Below are 9,758 nucleotides of genomic sequence, written 5' to 3' on the forward strand. Positions count from 1 at the left end.
CCACAATTTGAAATATTGATTTAGAAGTCAAGAATTTGAAAATTTCTTCGTATTGATCTGCTCTGTTTTTTCCTTCTTCTGCTTTTTTAACTTAAAATAAACAAGTTGCAATTTTACAAAGGTTTGTCCGTACGCTACGTACAATTTGTACTTCTCTTCTGTCTACTGAGGATTTTCATGATAACAACGTGGGCCCAGTGTGGGCCACGTTAATGACGAAGTATCGGAGAAACGGGCACTAATTGCGGTGGTGGGCCGGGTTTATTCGAAAATTACAACGATTGGCATTTGGACGCTTGATATACGCATTGGTTTCTTTTTAGTCCATTATTTGAATTTTGTTTATATTTTAAAAAGTTGGGCAAATATAGTCTTCAAAATTGATGAAGTATTAGACTGTCGTCTCGCGTTTACTGACGTTTAGACTATGGTTTAACATTTTTTATAAGATTTTCAGTTTGACCAAAATGAATCTTAGACTATGATTTAAAAGGTTCATAAATTATTATTTTTTAAAAAGACTATTTACTAACCGTCATCGCAAAAAGGGAGAGCGCCGAAAATTTCTGCATTTGGACTTTTATTAAATGCAACTTTTCAAAGACTCGATGGACTGTGTAAAACTGGAAAAGAGGAGTGTGGAGGGACTAAATTATTAAAAAGAAACTTAGCAAGATTAACGAAGAATCAAGCTATCAGATCTCTATTAGATTATGTTGGAGCAAACACCAAATCCCATGGATATGTTATTCAATCATTTTTAGCTTATCATCCTTGTGAAAGTGAAGTTGTAGTATTAGGCAATAGATTTGTTTGTTATATTGTGAACTTTTTGAAAGTGAAGCTCATGATGAGGATTGTTTTCGTAGGCAAGTTGATGAGTGGATATATATCCTGGCCTGCCGAGTAGTATAGACATTTAATACTCTTTCCTTCTTTCTTTTTTTCAATATATGTAACTTCATTTGATTGATTCTATATTTAAGATTTAGTTTGATTAATTTTTATATTGTATATATAGGTTATAGTTAGAGAAAATACTAAAATAATAATTTGGAAGAAATGTCACGTCAATCTTTTTGATCTAGCTAAATTTCTTTAATAATTAGAAACTTCTGAAATCTGTGTCAAATAATGATATTTAGAAAATGATATGAAATATTTTAGAACATCTTAAATGCAATGATTATCATAGATAAATCAAGTAGCAGTGTTTATCAAAACCGTGAGAAAACACCAATCAAGACAACAAATATTTGATCAATTACGTTGCGAGCTACTGATCATATCACTTTAGAAAGACAAAAAAAAAAAAAAAAAAAAAAAACGGAATTAGCGAATAATAACTTTTATCATTAAATAATAAAATTCGTAACTAATTCTATTTAATGATAGATTAGTAATGATTTATCATAAAAGCTCCGCTAGCTATGGAAAATATATGATGCACATATATTGTACGTAGGTGGGTGGGTCAATTCAAAATGGCTGCTCAGTGCTCCCATGGTTAATCATTTTGCTCTATTACTCTTCAAGTATGTCCAAGTACATGCATGCATGCGTAGACTCCTAAATTTGGACTCTCATTCTTATCTTAATCACTGAATTAACAAAAACATCAAATAATTACGTCAGCAAAAATAAAAGGTAATACCAGAAACACCCATATTCCTTGTGCAGGTTTTTTATTATCTGCATGCGTAGAGATATTTATGCTTTTCTTCCTTTTGTCCTTTCTTGTAAGAGTAAGAGCTGTGTCCGACATTTTACTGTAAAAGGTGGGAAACCATACATAATTACATATGAAGGGAGTATATAATAATGGAGTATGTTTAATTTTGTTCATATCAAGTTGTTAATTTTGTTCATATCAAGTTGGCTTATCTGAAAACTTTAGAGATATTTACAAAAGCAAGTTGCTTTACATAAAGAGGCGTTTAATTTAAACAAAAATTTCGAAGCTTTATCCTCGACAAATCTGCTGATTAAGATATGATTGAACTTGATTAAGAAATAAATTAAAAAGATATAAAAGAAAGAAAAGATTGATAAGAACAGATTTGTCGTTATAGTTGTTGACAAGAACAGATTTGTCGTTATAGTTTTACTTTCCAATCATAAACAACAACAAAATTCGGGGTATGGGGAGGGTAGAGTGCACCCAGACCTTACTCCTACCTTGGGAGGGTAGAGAGGTTGTTTCCATTAGATCATCGGCTTAAGGACAACAATTCAAAGCAGGATGAAAAAGAGATAACGAATAAACCATGGAAATAAAGTAATACAATAGTCAAAGGACAGGAAACGACAAATACAAATAGTAATAGAACTCGAAGGCCAAGAAACTACAAAAGTAATACTACCACTACTAGATTGGAAGGATAAGCGACACAATACTCAACTACGTACTAACCTTTTATTCTAATCCGTGTCCTCCAAAACCTCTTACATACGGTAAGCTGGGACTCTGCCATGTCATGTAATACTACTTTGGTCTACCTCTACCTCTTCTAAAACCGTCCATAGCCAACCTATCACACCTCCTCACTGGGCCATTCGAGCATCTTCTCTTCACATGTCCAAACCACCTCAGTTTCGCTGCCCGCATCTTGTCCTCCGCCGATGCCACCCCCACTTTGTCCTGAATATCATCATTTATAATCCTATCTCTCCGATGCTGTTACACCTTGTAGTTTTATACATTTAGATTCGTCATACATTAGTTGTCTTAGTTTTGGACATCGAGATTTGTCTTCGAGTTATACGAGGTTGGACATGCTTAACTTATGCGTATAAAGGTTTAAGTTCATGTTTGGTAAGTTACGGAAGAACTAGGGAATAAGTGAATCGAAGCAGAAAGGTTCATCAAAGCTGTTTCTGGAAAAAATAAAATATGGACTGTATAATATGAGATATGGTCCGTATTTTGAGATATGGACCGTATTTAAGGATTTTAAAATTCTCCAAAGAAGCAGAATTTTGAGGTGGTTAAATACGGATCAACTATACGGTCGTATAAGATACGGACAACACGTTGGTCGTATAATTTTATACGTCCAGTATATACGGTCCATATTTTCTGAGTCAGAAGATTTTACTGATTTTATATATTGCGACCCCTCTTCATTTTAAGTCATTTTTAACATAACCCCAAGTTCAAGAAAGCTCTAGAAACCTCTCCCAACATATTCAAACACTTCTCCAAGCATAAATCAAAGATCAAAGTGAGGATCAAAGTACTTAGGGTTTCAAAGTGTGGTTGAAACTTGTATCTTCTTCTTGTAGAGGCTTTGAAGGGTATTTCAAGGTGAAGTGATCTTGGAATTGAAGTGTTCTTGGGGTAGTATTTCATCTTATTTTCATGTTTACGAGTTCATGTGCTAAATATGCTAAGATTGGAGGAAAGGTTCAAACATGAACCTGATGATATTTTGAGTTGTAAGTTAACTTGAGCTATGATTGTTAGCATGTTTTGAGGATAATTTTGTTATGAGGGATACTAGTAATGTTGAGAAAGTCATGTTGTATACAAGTGTATATGGGGATGCTCAATGGTATATCTTTAAATATGGTGAATATAAGGTTAAAGGAGATCATATGGAGTTGTCATGTAAATTGTTGGTTGTGGATTTTGTGGTAATGATTAAGGAATAGGGGAAAGGCTGTCTATTTCACTTTGGAATGGAGTTATCATTGATATACGAGCGACATCTAAGTCGTATATATATTTTTGGTTATAGGAGTGGTGCTCTAGTGGTGATAAGCTTGTTGTTGGATTACTTGGACGACTTGAGGTATGTTAAGGCTGTCCCTTTTGGCATGATCATATCAATACGAACATATACGAATGATATTTATAATAACTCCTCTCTTAGAAATAGTAGGGGCTTATGTTCTTGATCTTCTTATGATGTTATCAATCTTATCTCATGATTATTGATCTTGTCTTATGATTATTGGTCTTGTTTATGATTGCTGATCTCATCTTATGGTTATTGTTCCTTCAAGGTGAGATAAGTCGATGATGTTAGCTCCACAATGGTAATCGGAGGTATACTGGTCTTACGTCACTCCGATAGAGTTGTAACGTTTCTTTGAGCTCTCATGCATGCTTTATATATATATATATATATAGATATAGCTATTTTATGACACCACGCTGCTTTATAGTCGGTCGGGTACATCACCTGTTGTGCACACACACATATGTATGAAAATGTATTTTTTTTTTTTTTAAAAAAAGGAAAGCATGCATGTCATCCGCCTTTAGAGGCATTCAGATGTACAGGTTATTTCTCTTTATCTCGTGTACTTTCATATCTTTATTATGTTGTTCTTCAGGCCTTACATACTCGGTACATTATTCGTACTGACGTCCTTGTGTTTGTGGACACTGCGTTCATGCCCGCAGGTAGACAGAGAGACGGTTCAAACCCTTAGGCTTCCTTCTGAGCGCTTGTATTGGAGCACTCCACTTGTTCCGGAGTTGCAGTTTAGCTTGGTATGATTCTTTTGTGTATTTATGGGTATGAAAGGTCCTGTCCCGTCCTTATTTTGTTATGCACTCCAGTAGAGGGTCGTAAACAGAGATGAGCAGTTAGATGTCTCATGACCTTCTCGGTCCATATTCTGTTGTATCATTATCCCGACAGCCTTGTCGACTTGTATATTTTGGGTGTTGACACCCACTTTTGTCCCGCCTCTCCTCCGAAATACCTATTTATACTTCTGGTATTTTGAGAAATTAAAAAATATGCATTTAAATTTTACTATAATTATTAGTCTTTTATTAACACCCACGTTTTTATTCTACTGCAGTTATTATTATCATTATTATTATTATTATTATTATTATTATTATTATTCTTAAATTATCATTTATTACTAATTATCATTAATTATTATTATTCTTGTTATTTCCATTATTATTATTATTATTATTATTATTATTATTATTATTGTTATTATTATTATTAATTACTAATCATTATTATCAGCGTTATTTTTGTTATTAATTATTAATCATCATTATCATAGTTATTTTTATTATTAATTATTATCATTGTTTTATCAATAATTGTTATTTATTATTATTATTATCATCATTATTATTTCTTATTATTATTATCATTATTATTTTATTATTACCACTATTACTGTTATTATTATTAATTTATTATCATTTTTGTTATTATCAATAATTGTCATTTTTTTATTATTAATTACTACCATATTTATTATTATTATTAATTATTATCATTATTCTTATTGTTATTTGTTATTAATTATCAATATTTGTTATGTACTATTATTATTATATCTATTATTATTTTTTATCACCATTATCATCAGCATTATCATTATTACCATTATCATTATTGTTATCATTATTAGCAGTATTACTACCGCTATTTATTTGCTACTATTATTTAGTATTATTGAAACTTGCATTTCTCGACGTTTCTACCAACTTCCGCACACACATCGCATTTATTTCGCACATTTAAATGATAGCGTTTGTCATTAAATATTATAGCACGGTCATTTGCGACATCATATAATTTTTACCCGGATCTTTTTTTATAATTACATATTTCCGTATTAGGTGATATTCTGGCACCCTTAGTACATCGTCAATCAAAATGTGTCTCTTATTCAAATTTAGAAGCCAAACTATTTCTTGCACTCAGTCCGTATTTTGACTTACCGGACCACAAATCAAAGTCCGATTAATTCCTAATATTTTTTGGACTAGACCATATGTTTTATCTCAATTTTTTTTAGATCAGTCCATGTTTAATTTAATAGTCCGTTCTTTTAATACCCAGTCTAAAATTTGACCCGGTCCACAAATGGACCGGGTCCAATTCATTCTTCAGCCAAATAAGGGAAACCCTAAAAGGGTTTCCCCTTCATTTTCCTCCATACCCACCGCCGCACCCCTCTCTTCTCCTTTCCCTTTCTCCCTCCTCCTTTCCCGCCTCCCTCGCCGCCGCTCCCACTTCCCCCCTTTTCTTCCTTCTTCTCCGCTCCCCACTTTCCCCTGTTCCCCGCTTCTCTCTCCTTTTCACCCACCGCACTTCCCTTCCCTTTTCTTTAAAAAAAACTCGAATGGAAAACACTATAAAGGGTGGCGATTTGAATCGAAAGAGGAAGTTTTTTTGGAGCGGCCAAAACCCCCTGGTGACAGGCGAAAAAAGAAAAAACCCAAAAAAGCAAGAAACAAGTTTTTTTTTAGTGGCAAGATCACCCAAGCAATACTAGTTCATCAGCCGCCTCAAAATCTCCATAAAAAATCAGTTTCTTTAGCAAATCGTAGTCTCATTTTAATCGGGTCAAAATATTAGATCCCAATTTATATTCGTTTGCCTTGTTGTTGCTGTGAATCCGAGTATCGCAAGCTCGGATTTGATAGTGTTTGAGGTGGATCAAAGACTCGAAACCCCTGTTCGCTGCACCCGAAAAAGGTCCGTAGTCATCCTGTCCTTTTTACTTTGCTCGCAGATTCTTTTCATTCGTGTGTCGATATGTGTTTCTTTGTCGTTTCAGTCAATTTAGTGTGTTCATGCATATTCCGTAGTTGCAGTTAATATAACTTCAGTTAGTAGCTTAATAGTATGAGCGTATGTTTCGAGTTAATTGATTGCGGTTCTAATAATCGATAATGCTGGTATATGTATATCCCAGCCTAGATTGATGTTAGTTTCAGCTGTGTCTGTATGCTTATATTTAGATGACTGTATTGATAATGTTTGGTTTAATCTGGTAATAAGGGTCTGCCCCGTTTAGTTATACGATGTCGTTTAACTTAAACTGGGAGTTTAAATATGCATACAGGAGTTCGAATCGTAATTCCTACCTGACCTTGTAAAAATTTTAGTACTGCAATTTAGGAGTGTTCATATGAGTCATTGTGTTCGATATTATCATTAGCATGCTCGAAGTATATTTAGTCCTTGTTTTACTTGAATGTTCAAACTATTTTCATCTCTTAAGCAGCTCGTGAGGGTTTTTAAAAGGGCATCCCATTTTTCTTCTACTTATTTGGAATATGGTGGACAACAGTGGTGGTTTAAGCTGTCGATAGTTTCTTGCTTAAACTGCTCTGCATCTGTTTTTGGGTAATCCTTAAATTTGGGCATGAGACATATCTTTACATGCTGAAACTGGTCATGACCCTTCTTGTATCTTTTGTGCCTATGCCCTGTCTGATGCTAGCTTGTGTATGCCAATGTGTACTCATATGTGTGTTCAAATTATCCTATATGAAGAAAAGTGAATCTGTTGTTGTCTCTGGTTTGGGTACCCTTAATACGCATAAACTGAATAAGTATGCAATACTGGCATGAACATATCAGGAATGCATGTTTGTTTTGAGTAAAATCTTTTTCCTTTTGGTGTAGTTTTCAACAATATCTGGTGTTTATGTGTAATTATGTTGTTGGTTTGCTAGTTTAACCTTGTCGTTAGTCTAAGTATTAGAATTTTTTTTCTTTATTTGAATTCAGCATGATGTTTAAATATTTATATAAAGGTCGATGATATAGTGAGATCATTTTGTTTTAAGTTAGCGTCAATTTAGTGCTAGTGTCAGTCTTGTATTGGTATATCTGATCAGTTGCTAAGTATGTTTAGTTCTGAAATTTCATGTATGTATTCAGTGTTAATGATGTTTCTTAATAACCTCAGCTTAAGCACTCATGTAGGTTTAATGATGAATCAGTTTAGCTTGAGATATCATTATTTGTGTAGGTATCTTACACCTCTACCGCTAAGTGGCTTCAATATTAGTTTAAATACCTCCCAACCCAGCTTAATCATTTGATCGTTGGCAGTATGTTTATCTTAGCGTTGATAATTGTTATCTTATCCTTTGTGGTTACGCATCAAAATAAAAGAGGATTAGAAAGCATATAGGGACAAATCTGAACCAAATCTGCTAAGTTGGTGCCTTTACATGCTAAAAGATATAAACTTGAAATGGTTTGGGAAGTGTGTAGTGTGTTTTATTCAGGCATGATTTCACTTAACTTGACAAGAATTATTGCAACAGTCCTGTATTGGGTCAACATGCTCTATTACAGTTCGCTGAATGAATGTTTCCCCGTCTTAATGCTAATCTAAAATTCACTATAACTACAGGCATGTATTTCAACTTCAAACGATCATAAGTTCCCTTTTTTTAGCATGGCTCTGTGTATTTATCCATTACCTTCATATGGGGATATATGGCATCAGTAAATAACCTGAGTCATTTAGATTGGATTTGTGTGCTGTTCCCCCATACTGTGATTGTCGTCTTGCCTGAAATTCAAATTGTTGATCTCGTCATATGTAAACATGATTAGTCCAGACCCACTCATATAATCCTATTGTGACCCTCATGTAAGCTAACATATTTACCATCTTCCTCCCATTCCTGAACATGGTTCTGCCTGTATCTAGTATGTGCAAAGATTCCAAAAGATGATTCCGAACTTATCATGACCATTTAACTGCTTTGCTATTAATTTTACAGCATAGTTGTGGTTCTGCTCAGTTCAGCTGAGATTGATAGCCCTTTTGTGACTTGACATTATCAAAATCTATAAATGCCCTATCTTAGAGTATATATGTCATAGATTAATTTCTTGAAATATCTGCCTAAATGGCGTGCTTCGCTAGACTATACATTGCATTATGTTATCATGAGCGTTTGGACTAGACTATCTGTAACTGTCTGTTGTCTCCCTATTTATGACATAAAATGCTGTGGGTTCTGTTTGTTTGCCTATGTAAGTAGCGAAACTAAAATGTAAACTGGCAGTTTGTCTAGACACATTGAAGCGGTTTATGCTGATTAATACACACGATATGTGGCTGTTTGAGTTTCTGTCCATGTCTTAGTATTGTTTCGCTTATATCGTAACACGTTGTGCCTGAATCATGTATACGCGCGCGTATGGCTGGTATACCCTCATTGAAACACGTCAAATATACATCATCTATTGATCCTTTTTTTTTTTTTTGAGTTTATATTTCCACATGTTTAATATTATTTGTTGATTGTATACTAATCCTTTTCCTTTCGTTTTTATGCATGACCATCGCATACGAGTCCGAGGACTTATCTTCTTTTTGCATTCGGTGTTGGGCTAAAAGACCAACGAAACCTCTCATCATTCCTCATCCGCAGCAAACAGAAAAGAAAATCTGGGCCAAGGCCCCAATAGCAGTCCAGATCCACAGCAATACAAGAAAAGCTGCTGGGCCGAAGCCCAAACAGCGCATAGGCCCAACAATCCCAAAATGGGCTGGGCCCATTTGATTTACTTTTATATATTTCATTTTCATTCGATTTGTATTATGTGACTAACATTTTACTTTGTTTTATTCTTCTTGATTTAGATGAACTTAGCGAATTTAGTGAGTTAACTTTAACATATTGGGTAGTAAATTTAGGAGAAAAACTCACAAGCAATCTCCCATAAGTTTCATTTTCTCCTTTTATATTTATAATATACATAATATTTACCCCCTAGAATAATTGATAGCATAAATTCTTTTGAGTTAGAGGAATCATATTTTAGTGTCTTAATTTCAGAATGTCATCAACACGCAAACGTATTTTAAAATAACTCTACAGATTTTGAGCCAATCATGTATATTCTTGATTAAGCTAATGGATAAAGATAATAAAAAATGGACAAAAGAAAGCTATTAGCTATTTCGTATTTTTTCATACTCCTAAAACTCAAAGTCAATTAATATCTCATTGT

The sequence above is a fragment of the Lycium barbarum genome, chromosome 6 (assembly GCF_019175385.1).
Source record: "Lycium barbarum isolate Lr01 chromosome 6, ASM1917538v2, whole genome shotgun sequence".
Taxonomy (NCBI): domain Eukaryota; kingdom Viridiplantae; phylum Streptophyta; class Magnoliopsida; order Solanales; family Solanaceae; genus Lycium; species Lycium barbarum.